This window comes from Pseudophryne corroboree, chromosome 7 (assembly GCF_028390025.1).
Source record: "Pseudophryne corroboree isolate aPseCor3 chromosome 7, aPseCor3.hap2, whole genome shotgun sequence".
NCBI lineage: Eukaryota > Metazoa > Chordata > Amphibia > Anura > Myobatrachidae > Pseudophryne > Pseudophryne corroboree.
Window position 1 is genome coordinate 179,586,348 of NC_086450.1, and position 24,533 is coordinate 179,610,880.

At 49.2% G+C, this 24,533-nt stretch overlaps 1 long non-coding RNA gene across 1 annotated transcript in view; it reads right to left on the bottom strand.

Moving 5' to 3' along the window:
• LOC134943490 (uncharacterized) overlaps positions 1-24,533 on the bottom strand; it is a 139,081-nt gene that overhangs the window by 82,182 nt on the left and 32,366 nt on the right. The window lies entirely within an intron of this gene.

Genomic DNA, 24,533 nt, shown 5'->3' on the forward strand with positions numbered 1-24,533 from the left:
TCTCCCATTCCCTGGAGGAACATCGGAAGCATGTACGCTTAGTCCTCCAGAAACTCAGAGACCACCAGCTTGGGGCGAAGCTGGAGAAGTGCGAATTTGAAGTCCAGCAAATCGCATTTCTAGGGTATATTATCTCCTCAGAAGGTTTCCAAATGGAGGGTTCTAAGGTACAGGCAGTCCTGGATTGGGTGCAGCCCACTAGTTTGAAGGCGCTTCAGCGTTTTCTGGGCTTTGCGAATTTTTATAGATGATTTATCGCTGGATTTTCGTCTATAGTGGCCCCCTTGGTGGCACTCACTAAGAAAGGGGCGGATGTTGCTCACTGGTCTTGTGAGGCCAAAGCGGCCTTTGCCCGTCTCAAAAGGGCATTTGTCTCGGCCAAGGTGCTGCGACACCCAGATACAGAGCGTCCTTTTGTGGTGGAAGTGGATGCCTCTGAGATAGGTATTGCTCTCTCAGATGGGGGTGTCTGATAATCGCCTTCATCCCTGTGCTTACTTTTCCCGTAAATTTTCGTCTGCCGAGATGAATTATGATGTGGGTAACCGGGAATTGTTGGCTATAAAGGATGCACTCGGGGAGTGGAGACACTGGCTTGAGGGGGCTAAGTTTGTGGTCTCAATTCTCACCGACCATAAGAATCTGGCATATTTAGAGTCAGCGAAGCGGCTCAATGCCAGGCAGGCACGATGGGCTTTGTTTTTTGCTCGCTTTAATTTTTGATAACATATCGCCCTGGGTCAAAAAACATCAAGGCTGATGCGCTCTCGCAGAGTTTTGCTCCAGTCCAAGAGACCACCGAGGAGCCATTATCCATTGTGTCCCCATCATGTATTAACGTGGGCATTACCCAGGACCTCTTGTCATTTGTCCTTAGAGCACAGGAGCAGGCTCCTCCAGACCTTCCGGTAGGTCTCTTGTTTGTGCCTCCTAGGTTAAGACAGCGAGTGTTCCTGGAATTCCATGCCAAGAGGTCGGCATGGCATCCGGGTATTGCCAGAACTCTGGAGTTGCTGTCTAGGGCGGTGTGGTGGCCCTCGGTGGCTAGGGATGTGGATCAGTGGGTTCGGGCATGTGACGTTTGTGCCTGAAATAAAACTCCTAGAGGGGTTCCTGTCGGCCCATTACATCCACTCTCTATTCCATCTAAGCCATGGACCCACATTTCCATGGATTTTGTGGTGGACTTGCCCAAATCCTCGGGGATGACAGCCATTTGGGTTGTCGTTGACAGGTTTTCGAAGATGGCGCATTTCGTTCCATTAGTTGGGTTGCCATCGGCCAGACGCCTGTCTGAGTTATTTATGCAGCATGTTGTGCGCCTCCACGGGTTGCCACTTGATGTGGTCTCTGACCGTGGATCCCAGTTTGTGGCCAAATTCTGGAGGGCATTTTGTTCTGATCTCCAGATTTCTGTGAGTTTGTCGTCAGGCTACCATCCACAGTCTAATGGGCAGACTGAGAGGGTGAACCAGTCCTTGGAGCAGTTCCTCAGGTGTTATGTCTCCAAGTGTCATACTGACTGGGTTGCTCATCTGTCCATGGCGGAGTTTGCCTATAACAACGCGGCTCACTCTGCTACAGGGATCTCTCCCTTCCTTTGTGTGTATGGGCATCATCCTAAGGCCAATTCTTTTGACCCCCTGGATTCCACGCCTGGTGGTTCCTCTGTGGTTTCGGCCCTTAGGGGTATTTGGAGGAAAGTGAAGAAAGCCCTTGTGTCTGTGTGTTTAGTGACCAAAAGGGTTTTTGATAAGCGGAGAAGACCCTGCAGCTTCAAATTAGGAGACTTCGTCTGGTTGTCCACCAAGAATTTGAAGTTGAGAGAGCCATCTCATAAATTAGGCCCCCGGTTCATCGGCCCTTATAAGATCACCAGGGTTATCAATCCGGTGGCATTTCAGTTAGATCTGCCCCGTTCATTGGGTATCAATAAAACATTTAATTGTTCCCTTTTAAAACTGGCGGTTAGTAATCCTTCTTCCAGTAGAAGACCTTCTCCTCTTCTGATACGGGGTCAGAGGGAGTTTGTGGTTGAAAGGGTTCTTGACTCCAAGATGGTTCGGGGTCGGCTGTCGTTTTTGGTGCACTGGAAGGGGTATGGCCCGGAGGAGCGGTCGTGGGTGCGCAGTTGTGATCTTCATGCCCCCAGACTGATACGCTCTTTCTTCTCGCAGTTCCCCGATAAACCCGGTGGTAGGGGTTCTTTGACCCCTCGTCCGAGGGGGGGTACTGTTAGGATCTCCTGCTCTGTGCTGCCACGTCGCCATGGCAACCGGGAGGCAAGTGTTATCGAAGGAACCTGAGCGCAGCTGATACTCCGGTCCGGGTTTTTACTGTGCAGTGGTTACAGTCTCTGTGCACGGCAGGGAATCCGGCGCTGGTTTTGTGCTCACAGTCTGTGAGGTCTGAGTGGGGCGTGGACAGCACCTGCTATATAAACCATCCTCTCAGGCTAGGCAAATGCTGCTGAATCTTTGTTTGTTAGTCAGTTCCAGAGAATTAGCTAGTACTGTGTGACTTTGTATTTACTTGTTGCTTACTGCATATAGGCCTTGGGATTCGGTACTTCATTCTGCCAATCCGGACCTAGCAGTAAGACTGGAGTCAGTTGTTTAACCTGCTGGGGTTCTTTTGCTATTCTGTGAACCCTGAAGGTTTGCGGCTGTACTCTCAGACCTGCCTGCTTAATCCTCTCTCACTGTGCAGGGCGTCCAGGTGTCAGTTTAGTGGCAGTAAGCTGAACCTGTGCCCTGCAAGTGGGGGTTAGGATTGTGGATACTCTCCTTGTGTCTATATTTCTATCTCTGACCAAGGAGTTTATTCCCACACCCGTTGGTAACCCTTTGGGGTTTTTTCTGTTGCTCTTAGCAACATCATTTTGGGTGCTCCACATGTTAAATCACTACATCTCGCTTCATTGTCCGCTCTATTCCATCTGAGCATTCCTGACACTAGGGAGACACCCAGTTCCTGAGCCTTCGGGCTTCTCCGTTCACTTTGTGTTTATTAGTTATTCCATCACCTTCTGTGTATGTTATGTTATACTGTCTGTGAGTTCGTTTGCTCCGCATCCCTCTCTGTTCATACACCGGTATACTCCTGTTAGCACTGGTGTGCGTAACACTTCCTGAGGGTGTAAGGTGGAACAAATCTGCGACCCATTGGGGGTATTGTATTTTTTTTTTTGTATCCGTTTTTTGTGGTGTACTTTTTAATCGTTTATGGATATATACGTTGTATGCTTCTGATATGGAATAAATGTTTTTGCTTTGGATACAACACTTGGATTTTATTGGCTACGTCAACATCTGCTGCGGTGGATGGTTACCCGAACAAACATTGGGGTGACGACTCAGAAAAGAAACCTTTCAAGAAATATAGGGAATAATATTGAGGTGAGTGCGCCCCCATAAGGGACAATACGTTCTTTAGCTGACTGGGTGTGGTGATACATGTGAGGAATCAAAGAAACCAGGCCCGGAGCATACTGCTCAGCAAAGGGATGCAGTGCAGGCAGGGGTGTATCTAGGGATCTGACCGCCCTGGCAAAGTAAGGAACTGGCGCCCCCCAACTCCCCCACCCAGGGACACAGAGGGGGGAGTTACAGATAGTCTGATGTCAGGGACACTGAGACGGAATTACGGGGAGGGAGCGGGCATGGATACTGAGGGGGAATTATGGGAAGTGTGTGGGCAGGAACATTGAGGGGTAATTACAAGGAGGTGCAGACAGGGACACTGAGGGGATATATGCACACATACATACAGTTAAAAAACCTCTCTAGGTGTGATGGCACTACATGCAGGGGCATCATAATGATTTCACTCTGGGGGTGACAAGTTTGTATTTCATTCTGGTGCCCCTGCTGTGTTGGCGATCTCCTCTCCTTCAAGCACCCCCTCCCTCCCTCCGCTGTGGTGCCGATCGCTCCCCAATCAGTGCGGGGGAGCGCTTACCTCTGCATCCCCGTGGGCGGCATCCAAAGCAGGGTGCGGTGTCCCCTTTTCTGTAATACCCGGCTGTCTCATCACTGGTGATGCATTACTGAGAGAAGGCGTGGCATTCCGGGCCCACAGCCACGCCTCCTTCCAGTAATACATCACCAGTTAAGAGACAGCTGGCTAGTACAGAAAGGAGTGACGTACCCTGCCTGCGGCATCACACTACCTTTAAAGTTGAAGCCGCTTATGGGGGTGTGGAAGTAAGCACTCCCCTGCACCAGTGCCTGCGCCTTCATCATGTTTGGGGGGGTCAAGCTGCCCCCTTGCCCCCCCGTTCCGACGCCTATGACTACATGTCTCAGCAAATCCAGTTGACAAGGTGTGCTGGGACTTGTAGTCTCAACACAGCTGGACAGGCAGTCACTGGTCTAGATACCTCTCCATACAGAACTCTTTGTAAGCTGTGATCCAGATTGCCAGTATAGACCATGCAGTGCAGCTACGGTATCACAGAAAATGTACAGGTCTGCTCAGGCTGCACTGCTGACTGGTGCTGAATGTAGTGGCTGCTGTTTGGTGACAGACCACGTGGGACCAATGAGAAGGGGAGCGGATGAGAAAGAGGAGGTGCCTTGCCCCTCCCCATACCTGGAAGTGCCTCGCTCCCCGGCTGTATTCACCATCATTGTGACTGTAGCCACAGAGAATGTCAGAGTGCAATACGCTTCTGAGAGTCCGGCAGTGGATGAACACTGCTAAGGGATGTAGTGTGAACTACTACTATTCTATCCCCTGGCCAATAGGAAGATACACCCCTGAGTGCAGGTAGGCGCCAGGGGGGAGAGAGGCGCTCTCCCTGCTCTGCATCCCTGTGCTGAGTTCCCCTGCCCTGCTGATGTCGGCTGCTACACCTGTCAATCTCTATGACAGGCAGCGGCGCCGTCATCGTGAAGCCTCCTCACAGAGTGCTGGAAGGGGGGCGTGGCCTGGCTGGCAAACAAGGCGGCTGTGTGCTTGGTGCACTCCTGCCTGCTGGACTTGGAAACAGACTTCCATAGTGCCTCACGATTGCTTATCTCCCCCCTTCAATGCACCCTCTACCTCCACAGTGTGCTGGGTGGATCTAAAAGGGGGCAGAGCTTCATGGGAATAAGGGGCGGAGCTACACGGGACCAGGCTGCAGCCTGCATCACAGGAGGACCAAGTTTCCAGACTTTTTTATGTAAGTGGCTGGAAAGTGTTTGTGTGTGTGTGTGTGTGTGTGTGTGTGTGTGTGTGTATGTGTGTGTGACTATATGTATGTACAGTGGGGGTCATTCTGACCCGATCGCACGCTGCACTTCTTCGCAGCCGTGCGATCAGGTTGGAACTGCGCATGCGCGGCGGCTGCATTGCACAGGCGTGTTGTTGTCCGGCGACAGCCGTCGCCAGGCAGTGACAGCCGTCGCCAGGCAGCGACACCGCGAACCAAGAAAGCGGTCACAGCGGTGACCGCAAGAAGATTGACAGGGGGAAGGCATTCCAGGCCATCAACTGACCGTTTTCTGTGAGTGGTTCGGCGAACGCAGACGTGTCCAGGCGTTTGGAGGGCGGATGTCTGACGTAAATTCCGGGACCTGCATCGCTGGATCGATCGCACAGGGTAAGTAACTATTACCCTGGTCTAGTTCTACACAAAACTTTTTTGCATAGCAGGGCTGCACAAGCGATCGCAGCCTTGCTATGCAAAAAAGCTCTCCCCCATAGGCGGCGTCGAGTTGATCGCACGGGCAGCAAAAAGTTGCTACTTGCTATCAACTCGGAATGACCCCCAGTATGTACATGTGTGTGTATGTTTATGTGTATGTGGTGTATGTGTGACTGTGTAGTATAATGTGTGTAAGCGTTACTGCTTCAGGGGGCGTTGCTTCTTGTTGTATAAGCGTCAGTGGTATAAGGGGCGTTACGTGTGCAAGCATTACTGGTACAGCGGGCGTTACGTGTGTTAGCATCACTGGTACAGGGGGCGTTACGTGTGTAAATGTCAATGCTACAGGGTGTGTTACGTGTGTAAGCGTCACTGCTGCAGGGGGCGTTATGTGTGTAAGCGTCACTTGTACAGGGGTGTTGCGTGTGTAAGCGTCACTGGTACAGGAGGCATTACGTGTCTAAGCGTCACTGGTACAGGGGGTGTTACATGTGCAAGCGTCACTGCTACAGGGTGCGTTACGTGTGTGTCAATGCTACAGGGTGCGTTACGTGTGTAAGCGTCACTGGTACAGGGGGTGTTACATGTGCAAGCGTCACTGCTACAGGGTGCGTTACGTGTGTGTCAATGCTACAGGGTGCGTTACGTGTGTAAGCGTCACTGCTGCAGGGGGTGTTATGCGTGTAAGCGTCACTGCGTCTTGTATAAGCATCACTGGTACAGGGGGCGTTACGTGTGTAAGCGTCACTGCGTCTTGTATAAGTATCACTGGTACAGGGGGCGTGTGTAAACATCACTACTGCAGGGGGGTGTTACGTGTGTAAAGTCCCACTACTACAGGGAGCATTATGGGAGTGTATTTTAGCTTAGCAGAATAGCGAACGAAAGATTAGCAGAACTGCTACTAAATAATTCCTTGCAGTTTCTGAGTAGCTCCTGACCTACTCCTAGACTGCGATCAGCTCGGTCCGTTTAGTTCCTGCTTTGACGTCACAAACACGCCCTGTGTTCGGCCAGCCACTCCCCCGTTTCTCCAGCCACTCCTGCGTTTTTACCTGGCACGCCTGCGTTTTTTAGCACACTCACTGAAAACGCCATGTTGCCGCCCAGAAGCACCCACTTCCTGTCAATCACACTACGATCACTCGAGCGTTGAAAAAATGTAACTCGAGCCTGTGTAAATCTCCAAAGTTTTGTGTTAAATAACTAAGCGCATGCGCGCTGCGTACCATGCGCAAGCGCATTTTTTGCCTAATCGCTCAGTTGCGAAAAACGGCAACGAGCAAACAACTCGGAATGACCACCGATATCTTTGCAGTTGTATATTCCAATTTAGTATTCTGGGAGGGAGAATGTATAAAACTATTAAATGCACTCGTAAGGGTTTGTTGTGCCTCAATGTAATCAATCAATAAGGATTTTTTAGTTGTTGTGGAATGGACAATGGCCCTCATTCCGAGTTGATCGGTCGCAAGGCGAATTTAGCAGAGTTACACACGCTAAGCCGCCGCCTACTGGGAGTGTATCTTAGCATCTTAAAATTGCGACCGATGTATTCGCAATATTGCGATCACAAACTACTTAGCAGTTTTAGAGTAGCTCCACACTTACTCTGCCTGTGCGATCAGTTCAGTGCTTGTCGTTCCTGGTTTGACGTCACAAACACACCCAGCGTTCGCCCAACCACTCCCCCGTTTCTCCGGCCACTCCTGCGTTTTTTCCGGAAACGGTAGCGTTTTCAGCCACACGCCCATAAAACGCCGTGTTTCCGCCCAGTAACACCCATTTCCTGTCAATCACATTACGATCGCCGGAGCGAGGAAAAAGCCGTGAGTAAAAATACTATCTTCATAGCAAAGATACTTGGCGCAGTCGCAGTGCGAATATTGCGCATGCGCACTATGCGGAATTTCACTGCGGTGCGATGAAAAATACCGAGCGAACGACTCGGAATGAGGGCCAATGATATTTCTCCTAATCATGGCTTTAGAGGCTTGCCAATAGAGAAGGGGGTTAGTGTTTTGTATATCAGAGTTGTGGAAAGCAAAATCATCCCAGCTATCTTGGACCTTCTGTCTGAAATTAGGGGACGTAGCAAGTGCAAGGGGGCAGCGCCAGGAAATAAAATTGTTCTGTACAGGTGTAATTTGAAGCTCCATCCAGATCATCGCATGGTCTGTCAAAGATATAGATTCAATCTCAGAGCGGATAATTTTGGCTACCATAAATTCAGATAAAATAGGATTTTGGTTACCTACCGGTAAATCCTTTTCTCGTAGTCCGTAGAGGATGCTGGGGTCCACAATAGTACCATGGGGTATAGACCGGTCCACCAGGAGCCATTGACACTTTAAGAGTTTGAGAGTGTGGGCTGGCTCCTCCCTCTATGCCCCTCCTACCAGACTCAGTCTAGAAACTGTGCCTGAGGAGACGGACATCTTCGAGAGAAGGATTTTACACAGATAGTGGCGAGATTCATACCAGCTCACACATACAAGGCACGTCAAGCTAACTGAGCTTGAACACTCAGCAACCGCTGAAACATTACTTACCAAGTAACAATGCAGTACTCAACTAAAATGAAGTTGTACTGAACCAAAAAACATTTGCAGGAAAATGAAGTGCTGGGCGGGCGCCCAGTATCCTCTACGGACTATGAGAAAAGTATTTGCCGGTAGGTAACCAAAATCCTATTTTCTCTTTTATTATTATTATTATCCTTTATTTATATGGCGCCACAAGGGTTCCGCAGCGCCCAATTACAGAGTACATAAACAAATAATCAAACAGGAAAACAGCAACTTACAGTTGACGACAATATAGGACAAGTACAGGGTAAATAAACATAGCTACATCAGCAGATGACACTGTAATAAGTATCAGGTGGCAGAAGACTGCTGGATTTGGTGCAGCTGAAGATTATTAAAGTAAGAAAAGGTTAAGCACATGAGGGAAGAGGGCCCTGCTCGTGAGAGCTTACATTCTAAAGGGGAGGGGTAGACAGACAGGGGTGAGACAGATGGGGTATATAGAGAGCGTGGAACAGAGGTTTAGGATGAGATTTGGCTGGGTTTGGTGAAGAAGTGGGTCTTGAGAGCCCGTTTGAAGTTTTGTAGAGAGGTGGAGAGTCTGAGGGGGAGAGGTAGGGAATTCCAGAGAAGTGGTGCAGCACGTGAAAAATCTTGGAGGTAGGAGTGGGTGGAAGTAATCCGTAGGCAGGAGAGTCGGCGAGCATTAGCAGAGCGTAGAGGACGGGTGGGAGTGTAAAGCAAGATAAGATCAGAGATGTAGATGGGAGAGGAGTGGGTGAGGGCTTTGTAAGCAAGTGTGAGAAGCTTGAAATGGATTCTGAAAGGGAAGGGGAGCCAGTGAAGGTCTAGTAAGAGAGGAGAGGTGGACGTAGTGCGTTTGGTGAGGAAAATGAGCCGGGCAGCAGCATTGAGGATAGATTGGAGTGGAGAGAGGTATTTGTCAGGAATGCCAGTCAGGAGGAGATTACAGTAGTCCAGTCTGGAGATGACCAGTGAGTGGATAAGAGTCTTAGTAGCATCCTGGGTCAGAAAGGGTCTGATCCTGGAAATATTTTTTAGATGAAAACGGCAGGTTTGTGAGAGGTGCTGAATGTGTGGTTTGAAGGAGAGGGAGAAATCAAGGATTGCTCCAAGACAGCGCACTTGGGGGGTAGAGGAGATAGTAGTGCCATCAATAGCTAATGAGATTGTAGGAGGTGAGGTTATGCGGGAGGGAGGGAAGATGATCAGCTCGGTCTTAGACATGTTAAGTTTAAGAAAGTGCTGGGACATCCAGGAAGAGATAGCAGAGAGACAGTTGGAGATACGAGTGAGGAGAGTAGGGGAGAGGTCTGGAGAGGAAAGATAGATTTGAGTGTCATCAGCATAGAGATGATATTGGAAACCAAAAGAACTAATGAGCTTACCTAGTGAGGACGTATAGCGAGAGAAGAGAAGAGGACCAAGGACAGAACCTTGGGGTACCCCTACAGTTAGTGGAAGTGAGGGGGAGGTGGAGTCATGAGAGGAGACAGAGAATGAATGGTCAGAAAGGTAGGACGACAACCAAGAGAGGGCAGTGTCACGCAGACCAATGGAATGAAGGATTTGCAGTAGGAGAGGATGGTCCACAGTGTCAAAAGCAGCAGAGAGATCAAGTAGAATAAGTAGAGAGTAGTGTCCCTTAGATTTAGCAGCATGGAGGTCATTGCATACTTTTGTTAGGGCAGTTTCAGTGGAGTGGAGAGGACGGAAGCCAGATTGGAATGGGTCAAGCAGTGAGTGTGAGGAAAGAAAGGAAGTAAGGCGGTTGTAGACAATACGCTCAAGGAGTTTGGAGGCAAAAGGGAGGAGAGAGATGGGTCGGTAGTTGGAGAGAGTGTTTGGATCAAGGGTAGGTTTTTTAAGAATAGGAGAGATGAGTGCATGCTTGAAGGCAGAGGGGACAGTGCCTGATGATAGGGAGAGATTGAGAAGGTGGGAAAGATGGGAACAAGCAGAAGAAGAGAGGTAGCGGAGGAGGCGGGAGGGGATAGGGTCAAGTGGGGAGGTGGTGAGGGGACAGGAACGAATGAGGGCCATGACTTCCTCTCCAGATGCATGGGAGAAAGATGACAGAGTTGGTGCGAGGGATGGGGAGGGTTGGTAAGGGATGGGAGAAGGCTGGTTACTGATGGTCTGGTGTGATGTGATGTCCTGACGTATGGAGTCAATTTTGGATGTAAAGTAAGTGGCAAAGTCAAGAGCAGAGAGTGAGGAAGGGAGACGAGGTGGAGGTGGGCAGAGGAGTGAGTTGAGAGTGGCAAAGAGGCGCCGGGGGTTGGAAGACTGGGAGGAGATGAGGTTCTTGAAGTATGACTGTTTAGCAAGAGAAAGGGCAGCACTGAAGGATGAAAGCATAAGTTTGAAATGGAGGAAGTCTGCCTTAGAGCGTCTTACATCCTAGAGCATGCTGGGGTCCACGTAAGTACCATGGGGATGTACCAAAGCTCCCAGAATGGGAGGGAGAGCACGGAGGCTCCTGCAGAACTGATTGACTGAACTTCAGATCATTAGAGGCCAAAGTATCGAACTTGTAAAACTTTGCAAACGTGTTCGACCCAGACCAAGTTGCAGCTCTGCAAAGTTGCACTGCCGAGACACCTCGGGCAGCCGCCCAGGAAGACCCCACCTTACGAGTACAGTGGGCCTTAACAGATTTTGGACACGGCATTTCTGCCGTAGAATAAGCGTGCTGGATAGTGAACCGAATCCAGCGAGAAATAGTCTGCTTAGAAGCAGGACACCCAATTTTCTTGGGATCATACAGGACAAACAGAGAGTCCGACTTTCTGTGACGAGAAGTTCTCTTCACATATATCTTCAGAGCCCTTACAACATCCAAGGACTTTGATGTAATTGAGGAGTCAGTAGCCACTGGCACCACAATAGGTTGGTTGATGTGAAAAGCCGACACAACCTTCGGAAGAAACTGCTGACATGTCCGGAGCTCAGCTCTATCTTCGTGGAAGATCAAGTAAGGGCTTTTACAGGATAAAGCCCCCAATTCGGACACGCGTCTAGCAGAAGCTAAGGCCAACAATGTGACTGCCTTCCATGTAAGAAATTTGACCTCAACCTGCTGTAGAGGCTCAAACCAATACGACTGGAGGAACTGCAACACCAGGTTAAGGTCCCAAGGCGCCGTAGGCGGTACAAAGGGAGGTTGGATGTGCAGAACCCCCTTCAAAAAAGTCTGAACCTCAGGGAGGGCAGCCAATTGTTTCTGAAAGAAAATGGATAGGGACGAAATCTGGACCTTCACAGATCCTAACCTCAGGCCCATATCCACACCTGCTTGCAGGAAGAGGAGAAAACGTCCGAGTTGAAACTCCACCGTAGGAAACTTCTTGGACTCACACCAAGAGACATATTTCTTCCAAATACAATGGTAATGTTTAGACGTTACCCCTTTCCTAGCCTGGATGAGGGTAGGAATGACCTTCTTCGGAATGCCCTTCCAAGCAAGTATCAGACTCTTAACTTCCATGCTGTCAAACGTAGCCGCGGTAAGTCTTGATAGGCGAACGGCCCCTGCTGCAGCAGGTCCTTCGGAAGAGGAAGAGGGCTCGGATCTTCTTGCAGTAGATTCAGAAGGTCCACGTACCAAGCCCTTCTTGGCCAGTCTGGGGCAATGAGGATCGCTTGAACCTTTGTGAGCTTTAGGATTCTTGGGATGAGTGGGAGTGGTGGAAACATGTACAATGACTGGAACACCCACGGAGACAACACGGCGTCCACTGCCACTGCCTGTGGGTCCCTCGACCTGGAACAATAACGCAATAGCTTCTTGTTGAGACAAGAGGCCATCATGTCTATTTGGGGTAATCCCCAAAGGTCTGTTATTTCCTTCAATACCTCCAGATGGAGACCCCACTGTCCTGGATGGAGATCGTGTCTGCTGAGGAAGTCTGCTTCCTAGTTGTCTACTCCCGTAATGAAGATGGCTGACAGCACCAATGCATGTTTTTCCGTCCAGAGGAGTATTCTTGTCACCTCTGGCATAGCCGCTCTGCTCTTCGTTCTGCTCTGTCGGTTTATGTAAGCCACTGTTGTTACATTGTCCGACTGCACTTGAATGGCCCGATTTCTTAGAAGAGGGGCCGCCTGAAGTAGACCGTTGTAGACGGCTCTTAGTTCCAGGATGTTGATGGGCAGGCTGGCTTCCAGGCTTGACCACCATCCTTGGAAGGTTACTCCTTGAGTGACTGCTCCCCAGCCCCGAAGGCTCGCATCTGTGGTTAGAAGGACCCATTCCTGAATCCCGAACCTGCGGCCCTCCAGAAGGTGAGGTAATTATAACCACCAGAGGAGCGAAATCCTGGCCCTCGGCGACAGACAAATGCTTTGGTGCATGTGGAGATGAGATCCGGACCACTTGTCCAGGAGATCCAGTTGGAAGGTCCGAGCGTGGAACCTCCCATACTGGAGAGCCTCGTAAGAGGCCACCATCTTTCCCAACAGGCGAATGCATTGATGAACCGACACCCGGGCTGGCTTCAGGACATCCCGGACCATAGTTTGTATCACCAACGCCTTTTCCTGCGGTAGAAACACCTTCTGCACTTCTGTGTCCAGGATCATTCCCAGAAAGAACAACCTCTGGGTTGGTTCCAAATGTGATTTCGGAAGGTTCAGAATCCAACCATGACTCTTCAGGAGGTGTGTTATGAGAACAATGGACTGCAGCAGCTTCTCCTTGGACGATGCCTTTATCAGCAGATCGTCCAGATATGGAATGATGTTCACCCCTTGTTTGCGTAGGAGAACCATCCTTTCTGCCATCACCTTGGTAAACACCCTTGTTGCTGTGGAGAGGCCGAATGGCAGGGCCTGCAATGCGAAATGGAGATAAGCCTGATGCGACAGCCAGATCGGAATGTGGAGGTACACATCCTTGATATCCAGTGATACCAGGAATTCCCCCTCTTCCAGACCTGGTATCACCGCCCTGAGAGACTCCATCTTGAACTTGAACTCCTTTAGAAAGGGGTTCAATGATTTTAGGTTCAGAATGGGCCTGACCAAACCATCCGGTTTCAGGACCACGAAAAGGTTCAAATAGTCACCTGTGTCCTGCGCAGGGGGAGGAATTGGCACAATGACCTGTGCCTCCACCAGCTTTTGGACAGCTTCTTGTAGTACGGTGCTGTCTGCCAACTGAGTTGGTAAGCCTGATTTGAAAAAACGATGAGGAGGGGGACTTTGAAATTCCAGCCTGTATCCCTGGGATACAATATCTAGCACCCAGGGATCCAGGTGGACGATACCCAGACGTGACTGAAGTGCCTGAGTCTCGCTCCCACCGGCCCCACCTCCAGGCCGCGTGGTCCACCGTCATGCGGAGGACTTTGGCGTACCTGATGCAGGCTTTTGTTCAGCGGCAGGTTTTTTGGACTTAACTCGACCTCCCGTAAAGAAGGTATTGGACGGTCTGGCTTTTCTAGGCTTGTTAGGCCGAAAGGGCTGCGTAGCAGATGAAGAGAAGGATTTCTTCGGAGCAGGTGCTGCTGAGGGAAAAAACGGAGACTTATCCACTGTAGCCGTGGATATTCACTCGTCTAGAGCTTCCCAAAGAGAGCCTGACCTGTGTAGGGTAGGGATTCCACACTTTTTCTGGATTCCGCGCCGGCCGACCACTGGCGCAGCCACAGTCCCCGACGAGTTGAAACAGACATGGAAGAGATTTCTGCAGCCATGGAACCCAGGTCTTTTATGGATTCTACCATAAAACCTGCTGAATCATGTATGTTGCGTAATGCAACATCATCCCTATCTATCGCATCCAAATCCTCTAGTAAGGTAGCCGACCACTTTACTATTGCCTTTGCAATCCATGCACTAGCAATAGTGGGATGTAATATGGCCCCTGAAGCAGTATATATTGATTTAAGTGTGCTATTAATTTTTTGATCAGCCGGCTCCTTTAAGGCGGTAGATCCTGGAACAGGCAAAACCACCTTCTTTGAGAGTCTGGACACAGAGGCGTCAACAATCGACGGGTTTTCCCATTTTTTCCTATCCTCCTCAGGGAAAGGAAACGCCACCAGTACCCTTTTAGGGACCTGGAATTTTTTCTCAGGGCTTTCCCATGCTTTCTCAAATATAGCATTCAATTCCTTTGACGCAGGGAAGGTTAGCGAGGCCTTTTTTATTTTCAGTGAAAAAAGCCTCCTCAACCTGCCCAGGTGTGGTATCATTAACATTCAACACATCCCTGATAGCCTCTATCAACAATTGCACCCCCTTTGCAATTCTGACATCACCGTCTGTGGTGTCAGAATTGGTATCCATGTCGTCTTGTGTGACATGTACAAGCGCACGCTTATGGGGGTATATAGCGGAGCGTCCTGAGGTACCAGAAACCGGCCATACTGCCATAGAGCTCTGTAATACCTGGGTTACAGATTCATTACTTGCAACCCTGTCAGAAATCTGAGAAATCCAAGATTTGATAGAGGAAAACCACTCACGTTCCCTTGTTGGTATCTGTACTAAACCAGTGCTATCCTGATTACATGGAATGGGATTATCCTGGGAGGATAAATCCTCTGCAGCATATGACACAGTGTCCCTGGACATAGGTAAAGGAGACCACCAAACACTACACACACACACACAGGTGAGGGCAGACAGAGTTTCCCCCCCAAGAATGGCAAGAGAGACACAGAGATTGGAGCCAACCCACACACAGCGCTTTTACCAAAGGGAGACCCCTTATCAGCGCTGACTGTTCACCTTAATAGGATACACAGTCGTATTACAGCCTCCACCCCCCTTCTACAACCCCCTGGTACCGTGTACAGATAGCTGGAGTTGCTGTCCTTCTCAGCGCTGGAAAATGGCGCTGAAACGTTGATGGGTCCGCTCTGAGGAGAAGCTCCGCCCTCTGAATGGCGCTGAATGGATAATACTAGCCTGAGGAATTAGTGTAGGGGGTAAGCGCTGGCCCAGGGCGCCCCTCACAGCGCCGCACCATGTACCACTGAGTCATCCCCAGAGCGCAGTTAATACTGCTCTCCCTCCCCACTGCCGCCATCTTCACACCGGCCCCCTGCTTGCTTAGGGGGTCGGTGTCTCATTCATCACTTCTTCAGCTCTGTGGCGGCATGCTGCTGGGGCGAGCAATCCCCTGTGGCGAGGAGCGATCCGACCCCTCTGGTGCTCAGTGTCCAGTCGGCGGAGACAGTGGCTCAGACCCCGCAGGGTGGACACTGCTCCCCTCCTTAGTCCCTTGCTGCAGGGAGGCTGTTGCCAGCAGCCTCCCTGTAAAATTAAAAAACTCTAAAATTAAACTTTTATAGAAAAGCTCTGTAAAGCTTCCCTAGCTGTGACCGGCTCCTCCGGGCACATTTTCTAAACTGAGTCTTGTAGGAGGGGCATAGAGGGAGGAGCCAGCCCACACTCTCAAACTCTTAAAGTGCTAATGGCTCCTGGTGGACCCGTTTATACCCCATGGTACTAATGTGGACCCCAGCATCCTCTAGGACGTAAGAGAAAAGTATATAGTCTATACGTGACAACATTCCCCTCGTTGCGGACAAGCAAAGAAAATCCTGTTCAGTCGAGTGCATGACTCTCCAAATGTCTAACAGCCGTAATCTTCTAGCACCCCCAATTTAGACGGGTTACCTCCATGTTCTTTCGGAAATTGTTTATCTAAATATTTGGAGGATATAATATTCCAATCTCCACATATAATAAGTGGGGAGTCCGCTAGAGGCGTGAGCATAGTGAGAATGGACTACGGAAAACACTTGCTGTAGACATTTGGAGTGTATATATTACACAACGTATAGTCTTGTTTGTCATATATAATTAATTGGCACAATACCCATCTACCATCTGCGTCTGCGGATACCAGTTTAATATCAATAGGCAGATGCTGTCTAGCTAAAATCACTACACCTCTGGCCTTTTTAGAAAAAGAAGCAGACACTAACACCTTCCAACCTAAGACGTTGAGTTTGTGAATTTCGGGGAGTAATAAAGGGGATATATCCCTGATATATTACCAAGTCTAAATGTAGCTTCTTCAAACATAAAAGTATCTTTTTTCTCTTCTGTGGGGAGTTAATTCCTCCCACGTTGCAGCTACATATTTTAAGGGTAGACATCTAGCCATGAAAAGTAGAAATAGGGACAGAATTATGCCCGAAAGACATCCACTCGCCAAGGCACAGGTTGCTATAAAAGGCAAAAGTCTCGTCATCCATGGGGAAAGGGGAGGGAAGGAAAACACAGCAAACACAGAAAAACAAATGTTAACAACAAATACGAAAACATAAGAACAGAGCCCTAACCAATATGATGCCCTAGGCAAGATTTTGGCTGGTGCCCCCTAGCACCACCGCTGGTTCCGCCTCTGACCTTGCACCTCTTTCCCAGCACCTTCACCCCTCACCCATAGCAGTCCTTATTTTGGTGTTTGTACCCCCTATATTTTAAATAGGAACAGTTCGCACATTTGGCGCACAGCACAAAAAGGGGTGTGTTTTTGCTGGCAAGGGTCATGGCCACACAATAGTAACCCCAATTCCAATTACACCACATAGTATTGCAACTTTATTCACATTTGATAATGCGATAGTGTCCATAATTCATTTTACATCCCACAGTAGTATCACTTTACATTATAAACATTACTCCTAACAGTAGAGCCCCTTATTCACATTACTGTTAGGCGCGGTAGTCTTCGGCCGTGCCCTGACTGAGCAGTGGTCACGGCCGCCGCGCCTCTCTCCTTCCCTGTCCCCCGCAGGGCGCCTAGCAACGCCAGGACGCCGTGCGCACGATAGCCGCCGGGTCCCTGGCAACGCAGGACGCCGTGCGTGCAGGAGCGCCGGGTGCATAGCAACGGGGACGCCACAGGTGGACCGCGTTCCCCGTTGCTAAGAATAGTTAATTAGGTTGCTCGTGCAGCAGGGCAGCTGCACGGCAACTAGTAATTAGGGTCTGGGGGCTGGTCCTGCTGGCCCTCCTGTTATTGGCCAGCAGGGCCTTTTTATGTGAGCCAGCACACTGCAGCCCCGCCGGTGATAGCTTCTTGTATGCTGTACCTGCCTTGCAGAACTCTGTTCCTGTCAGCCGTGTTTGGTGGATCTTGTTCCCTGCCCTCTGGTACTTTGGAGGTCCGAAGCCGGTCCTGGGAATCCTTCTAGTCCTTGCGAACCTGTTTCTGTCATCTGGGGTTCTCGCCCGGTTTCGTGAGTAGCGGCTTCTGCCGCGTGTTGCGGCCTATGCCGCTTAGTGTTTACTTCTCTGTGAATTGGTGCATTTGCGGAGGTTTCCGCTTTCACTGTCCTCCCCGGAACTCGGCGGTGCCGTGTGGGGAAGTGGACAGTGGTTTCTTTGTAGTTCTTTTCCTTTGGCGGCGTGCCGCACATATGTTTAGTTTTTAGGGAGTTTATAGCCCCTAGCGTGGTTGTTTCAGTTAGAGGTCCCCTCATTATTACCCTGTCTCAGTTCACGCCTTGTCTCTCTTTAAGACCTGAGGGGGCATCGGAGTTGGGCAGACCTAATCCGCCCTTCAAACGCGGCTGCCATGGGCCCAAGAAACCATAGTCGTTCAGGCGTGAATTGATAACACGGGTAAGACAACGGAGGTAGGGTGCTAGGGGCTATTTCCTTCCCATTTCCCTATCCCAGCATTCAGTCTTGGTGCTCAGGACTCACTACATAAAATCTCCCCTGTCCTGAGCATCAGGATCGTAACATTATCACCGGCCCACAAAAAAAAAAAAAAAAGGGGGTTTAATTTTTTCCGTTGTATTGGTGGGCCTAGAAATTCGGCCTCATGAATCCGGCAGGTTTAGGGTCAAACCCCAGTCAGCTTTTGGTTAACCAAGTACAGGAATTAACTCAGATGGTTCAGGACCTTACTCTTCAGGTGAGATCGCAGGAAGATCTTTTGCGAGCCTCCCCGAGTATGGTTCCAGAACCAAAGATGCATTTACCTGACCGTTTTTCGGGTAACTGAAAGGATTTTTTTAATTTTAAGGAAGCTTGTAAGCTTTATTTTCGTTTAAGGCCCCGTTCCTCTGGTACTGAGTCTCAGCGGGTCGGGATTGTGATGTCTCTACTTCAGGGTGATCCACAGACCTGGGCGTTTGGGCTAAGAGCGGATGATGCTGCTTTGTTATCAGTAGACGCCTTTTTTAAATCCTTAGGCCTCTTATATGACGACCCAGATAGAGAAGCATCAGCTGAGAGTCACCTGCGTGCCCTTAAGCAAGGCAAAAATCCAGCAGAGGTGTATTGTATCGAATTTCGCCGTTGGTCGAACGACTGTGGCTGGAATGACCCGGCCCTGCGCAGTCAGTTTCGCCTCGGTTTGTCGGAAGTTATTAAAGATAGTCTCCTTCAGTACCCTGCTCCTGAGACTCTAGACAAACTCATGGAGCTCGCTATTAAAATTGATCGTCATCTCCGAGAGCGGAGGGCTGAAAGAGGAACAACTTTTAGGCCTAATCCATGTGTATATACTTTTCCTGAGGACGTCGAGGAGCCCATGCAAATGGGTCTCTCCCGGCTGTCCCCAGAGGAAAGAACCAGAAGGTTAAGTTCTGGTCTTTGTTTGTATTGTGGTGGTAAGGGACATATTGCACGTAACTGCCCGAACAAGCCGGGAAACGCTCTGACCAAGTGAATTGTGAGGGGGTTCACTTGGGTCTGCAGTTAATCTCCTCAAATAATTCTCTATTAGTTCCGGTAAAGATTTCCTTTGGCAGCCTCAGTTCGTTGGTGTCGGCCTTCGTCGACAGTGGAGCTGCAGGAAATTTTATGGATTTAGCTTGGGCTAAGGCTTTAGGCGTTCCGCAGATACCCTTAGATAGACGTATCACCATGCACGGCTTGGATGGGGGTCCGCTTTCCAATGGGGATATTACTCACCGCACACCTCCAGTATTGCTGACAGTGGGGGCCCTACATTCAGAAGAAATAGAATTTTACCTTACACATTGTCCGTCAGTTCCAGTAGTTTTGGGTCACCCCTGGCTTGCCTTTCATAATCCCACCATAGATTGGCGGTCTGGGGAGATTTTCCAATGGGGTCCTTTTTGTGTTAAGGAGTGTATTTCCCATCCAGTCCGGGTTGCGGCAGTTACCCCAGAACTTATTCCTTTGGAATATCAGGATTTTGCTGATGTTTTCTCCAAGGGTAATGCGGACGTTCTGCCTCCCCATCGGTCCTATGACTGCGCTATAGATTTAGTTCCCGGGGCCACTTTACCTAAGGGGAGATTATATGCTCTCTCCGGGCCAGAAACCACGGCTATGGATAATTATATCCAGGAAAGCCTGAAAAAAGGCTTCATTAGGCCCTCGAAATCTCCTTTGAGTGCAGGATTCTTTTTTGTTGAGAAAAAAGATGGGTCACACTCAGACCATGTATTGATTTTCGGGCACTGAATAAAATTTCTGTTAAAAACACCTACCCTTTGCCTTTGATTTCAGTACTTTTTGATCAGTTACGCTCTGCCGTTATCTTCTAAAAAATCGATCTTAGAGGAGCTTACAATCTCATCCGAATAAGATCTGGGGATGAGTGGAAGACGGCTTTCAGCACACAGTCGGGTCATTATGAATACCTGGTGATGCCCTTTGGGCTGTCAAATGCTCCTGCGGTATTTCAAGACCTCATTAATGATGTTCTTCGTGACTTTCTTGGAAAGTTCGTTGTCGTTTATTTAGACGACATTTTGATTTATTCTGAGTCTATGGAACAACATATTACCCAGGGCCCTCATTCCGAGTTGTTCGCTCGCAAGCTGCTTTTAGCAGCTTTACACACGCTAAGCCGCCGCCTACTGGGAGTGAATCTTAGCTTCTTAAAATTGCGAACGAAAGATTCTCAAAATTGCGATTACACACCTCTTAGCAGTTTCTGAGTAGCTCCAGACTTACTCGGCATCTGCGATCAGTTCAGTGCTTGTCGTTCTTGGTTTGACGTCACAAACACACCCAGCGTTCGCCCAGACACTCCTCCGTTTCTCCAGCCACTCCCGCGTTTTTCCCAGAAACGGTAGCGTTTTTCCGCACACACCCATAAAACGGCCAGTTTCCGCCCAGAAACACCCACTTCCTGTCAATCACACTACGATCGCCTGAACGAAGAAAAAGCCATAAGTAAAATACCTAACTTCATAGCAAATTTACTTGGCGCAGTCGCAGTGCGAACATTGCGCATGCGCACTAAGCGGAAAATCGCTGCGATGCGAAGAAATTTACCGAGCGAACAACTCGGAATGAGGGCCAATGTGCGTCTGGTTCTTCAAAAACTACGGGAGAATCATTTATACGCAAAACTAGAGAAATGTGATTTTCACATCACGGAAGTGTCCTTCTTGGGGTATATTATTTCTCCCCAGGGATTTTTCATGGAACCGAAAAAACTCCAGGCCATCCTTAATTGGGCGCAACCCACAAATTTAAAAGCAATTCAGCGCTTTTTAGGGTTTGCAAACTACTATAGGCGGTTCATTCATACCTTTTCTGATTTGGTCGCTCCTATTGTAGCATTGACTAAAAAAGGAGCGGACCCTTCCAATTGGTCGCCTGCAGCCGAGTCTGCCTTTCGGGCCTTAAAGCAGGCCTTTGTCTCGGCTCCTGTCCTCAGACACCCTAATCCGGAGCTCCCCTTTATTGTTGAGGTTGATGCCTCAGAGGTTGGAGTGGGGGCTATCCTATCTCAGGAAGATCCGGAGTCTCAGGAATTACACCCTTGTGCCTTCATGTCCAGGAAATTCTCCTCCGCAGAATCCAACTATGACGTTGGTAATCGAGAATTGCTGGCAGTTAAATGGGCTTTCGAGGAGTGGAGGCATTGGCTGGAGGGAGCTAGGCATACCATTACAGTGTTTACTGACCATAAGAACCTGCAGTATATTGAGTCAGCTAAACGGCTTAATGCTCGGCAGGCACGTTGGGCATTGTTTTTTACTCGTTTCAGGTTTATTATCACCTTCAGGCCCGGTTCCAAAAATACTAAAGCTGATGCCCTGTCACGTTGTTTTCTTCCGGTTCACAATAACCATCCTGCTACTACCCCCATAGTTCCATCATCTGTCATCCGGGCAGGCCTCACACAGGATTTATTTACTCAGTTAGTCCAGCTTCAACAGCAGGCTCCTAAACTTACTCCTGCTGATCGTCTCTTTGTCCCTGAATTTCTGAGAGGCACTGTTTTAGCTGAGTTTCATGACAACAAAGTCTCTGGTCATCCAGGTATCACTAAGACCTTGGAGTTAGTCTCTCGCTCGGTGTGGTGGCCTAGTCTTTCTAAAGATGTAAGGGAATTTGTCCATTCCTGTCAGGTTTGTGCATGGCATAAGGTTCCTCGTTCATTGCCGATCGGGCAACTCGTACCTTTAGCCGTTCCTCTCAGGCCATGGTCACATATATCCATGGATTTCGTGGTGGACCTTCCTCTTTCAGACGGATTTCGAGTCATTTGGGTGGTAGTAGATCGTTTTAGTAAGATGGCTCATTTCATTGCTCTTCCCCGATTACCCTCTGCTCAAGGGTTGGCAGTCTTGTTTCTCCGTCATGTGTTCAGGCTCCATGGGTTGCCCAGGGATATTGTCTCTGATCGGGGTCCGTAATTCATTGCTCGTTTCTGGAAACGTTTTTCTGCCTCATTAAATATGAAACTCTCTTTAACATCTGGGTACCATCCACAATCTAACGGACAAACCGAACGAGTTAACCAGTCATTAAAACAATATTTACGGTTGTATTCGGCCAAACTCCAGAATGATTGGTCTGAATTTCTTCCTTTAGCCGAATTTGCTTATAATAACTCTTGTCATTCTTCCACCAAGGAGTCCCCATTCTTTTCGGTCTTTGGCTTTCATCCTAGAGCCAACTCTTTTTTCCCTCATTCTCCAGTCTCCTCGTTGACCTTAACCTCCCATCTCAGAACAATTTGGAGAAAGGTGCACCTTCCTTGAGAAAAGCTGCCTTCCGAGAAAAGAAATTTTCTGATAGGCTCCGACGTCCTTGCACTTTTAAGGTGGGAGATAAGGTATGGTTGTCAACTCGCAACATCAAGCTCCGACAACCCTCGGCTAGATTGGGACCCAAATTTATTGGACCATTCCTTATCATTAAGAAGGTCAACCCAGTTGCTTTTCGGCTACGCTTGCCGAGATCTCTCAAAATTGGCAATACTTTTCACTGTTCTCTTTTGAAACAGTATTTTTCTTCCAGGAGATTTCCTCGGAGGACTTCCCAGGGTAGATCTCCGGTGGATGTTCAGGGGCAACAAGAGTTCTTCGTGGAGAAGGTTTTAGATTCTAAGCTTTCTCAGGGTCGGCTCTATTTTTTGGTCCACTGGAAAGGTTATGGCCCTGAAGAAAGATCTTGGGTGTTGGATAAGGATTTACATGCTCCTAAGCTTAAGAGGATATTCTTTCGGGAGTTTCCTCAGAAACCTGGCTCTAGGGGTTCTTTAACCCCTCCTCAAGGGGGGGGGGTACTGTTAGGCGCGGCGGTCTTCGGCCGTGCCCTGACTGAGCAGCGGTCACGGCCGCCGCGCCTCTCTCCTTCCCTGTCCCCCGCACGGCGCCTAGCAATGCCAGGACGCCGTGCACACGATAGCCACCGGGTCCCTGGCAACGCAGGATGCCGTGCGTGCAGGGCCGCCGGGTGCATAGCAACGGTGACGCCACAGGTGAACCGCGTTCCCCGTTGCTAAGAATAGTTAATTAGGTTGCTCGGGCAGCTGCACGGCAACTAGTAATTAGGGTCTGGGGGCTGGTCCTGCTGGCCCTCCTGTTATTGGCCAGCAGGGCCTTTTTATGTGAGCCAGCACACTGCAGCCCCGCCGGTGATAGCTTCTTGTATGCTGTACCTGCCTTGCAGAACTCTGTTCCTGTCAGCCGTGTTTGGTGGATCTTGTTCCCTGCCCTCTGGTACTTTGGAGGTCCGAAGCCGGTCCTGGGAATCCTTCTAGTCCTTGCGAACCTGTTTCTGTCATCTGGGGTTCTCACCCGGTTTCATGAGTAGCGGCTTCTGCCGCGTGTTGCGCCCTATGCCGCTTAGTGTTTACTTCTCTGTGAATTGGTGCATTTGCGGAGGTTTCCGCTTTCACTGTCCTCCCCGGAACTTGGCGGTGCCGTGTGGGGAAGTGGACAGTGGTTTCTTTGTGGTTCTTTTCCTTTGGCGGCATGCCGCACATACGTTTAGTTTTTAGGTAGTTTATAGCCCCTAGCGTGGTTGTTTCAGTTAGAGGTCCCCTTGTTATTACCCTGTCTCAGTTCACGCCTTGTCTCTCTTTAAGACCTGAGGGGGCATCGGAGTTGGGCAGACCTAATCCGCCCTTCAAACGCGGCTGCCATGGACCCAAGAAACCATAGTCGTTCAGGCGTGAATTGATAACACGGGTAAGACAACGGAGGTAGGGTGCTAGGGGCTATTTCCTTCCCATTTCCCAATCCCAGCATTCCGTCTTGGTGCTCAGGACTCACTACATAAGATCTCCCCAGTCCTGAGCATCAGGATCGTAACAATTACATCACACTGAATTGCTCCTTATTCACATTACACCACACCCTATTGCTCTTTATTCACATTAGACGACACAGTAGTGCCCTTTCTATACGCAATGCCACATAGTAGAGCACCTTATACACATAATTCCACACAGTAATGCCCCTTACACATATGAGACACATTATTAATGTCCTTATAAACATATTGTGCCTTACACATTATGACAACCTTTATTAATGCCCTTTTGCACATAATGTCCCTTACACATATGCCGCACATTATTAATGCCCTTATACATATAATGACACACATAGTGCCCCCTACACATTTGCTGCACATTATTAGTGCCCCTGTACACATAATGACACACATACAGTAGTACCCTGTTACACATATGCCGCACATTATTAATGCCCTTATACACATAATGGCACACATAGTGCCCCTTTACACATATCTTGCACATTATTAATGAATTTTTACATGACACACATAATGCTCCTTACACATATTCTGAACACTACTGCACAACCAACCCACTCACATGCACACAGCACTCACACTGCCACTAACACTGTGACCTCTTCCTCTGCTTGGATACAGATGTGTCCTCATAAATCTTGCCTCAATGCTAATGTCGGGCACCTTTTTTTAAAAAAATGCATCTTATTTGCATTGCTATGTGGCTAGGATGCACAAGCAGCTTCTGCTGATTAAAATGATATGCAGCATGCCTATATACTGTGTGAGATTGTGGCTGTGTCTGCATATGAAATGCTACACACAGAATATAGGCATGCCGCATATCATTTTAATCAGCAGAAGCTGCTGATGCCCCTAGGCATATCAAATGCCCT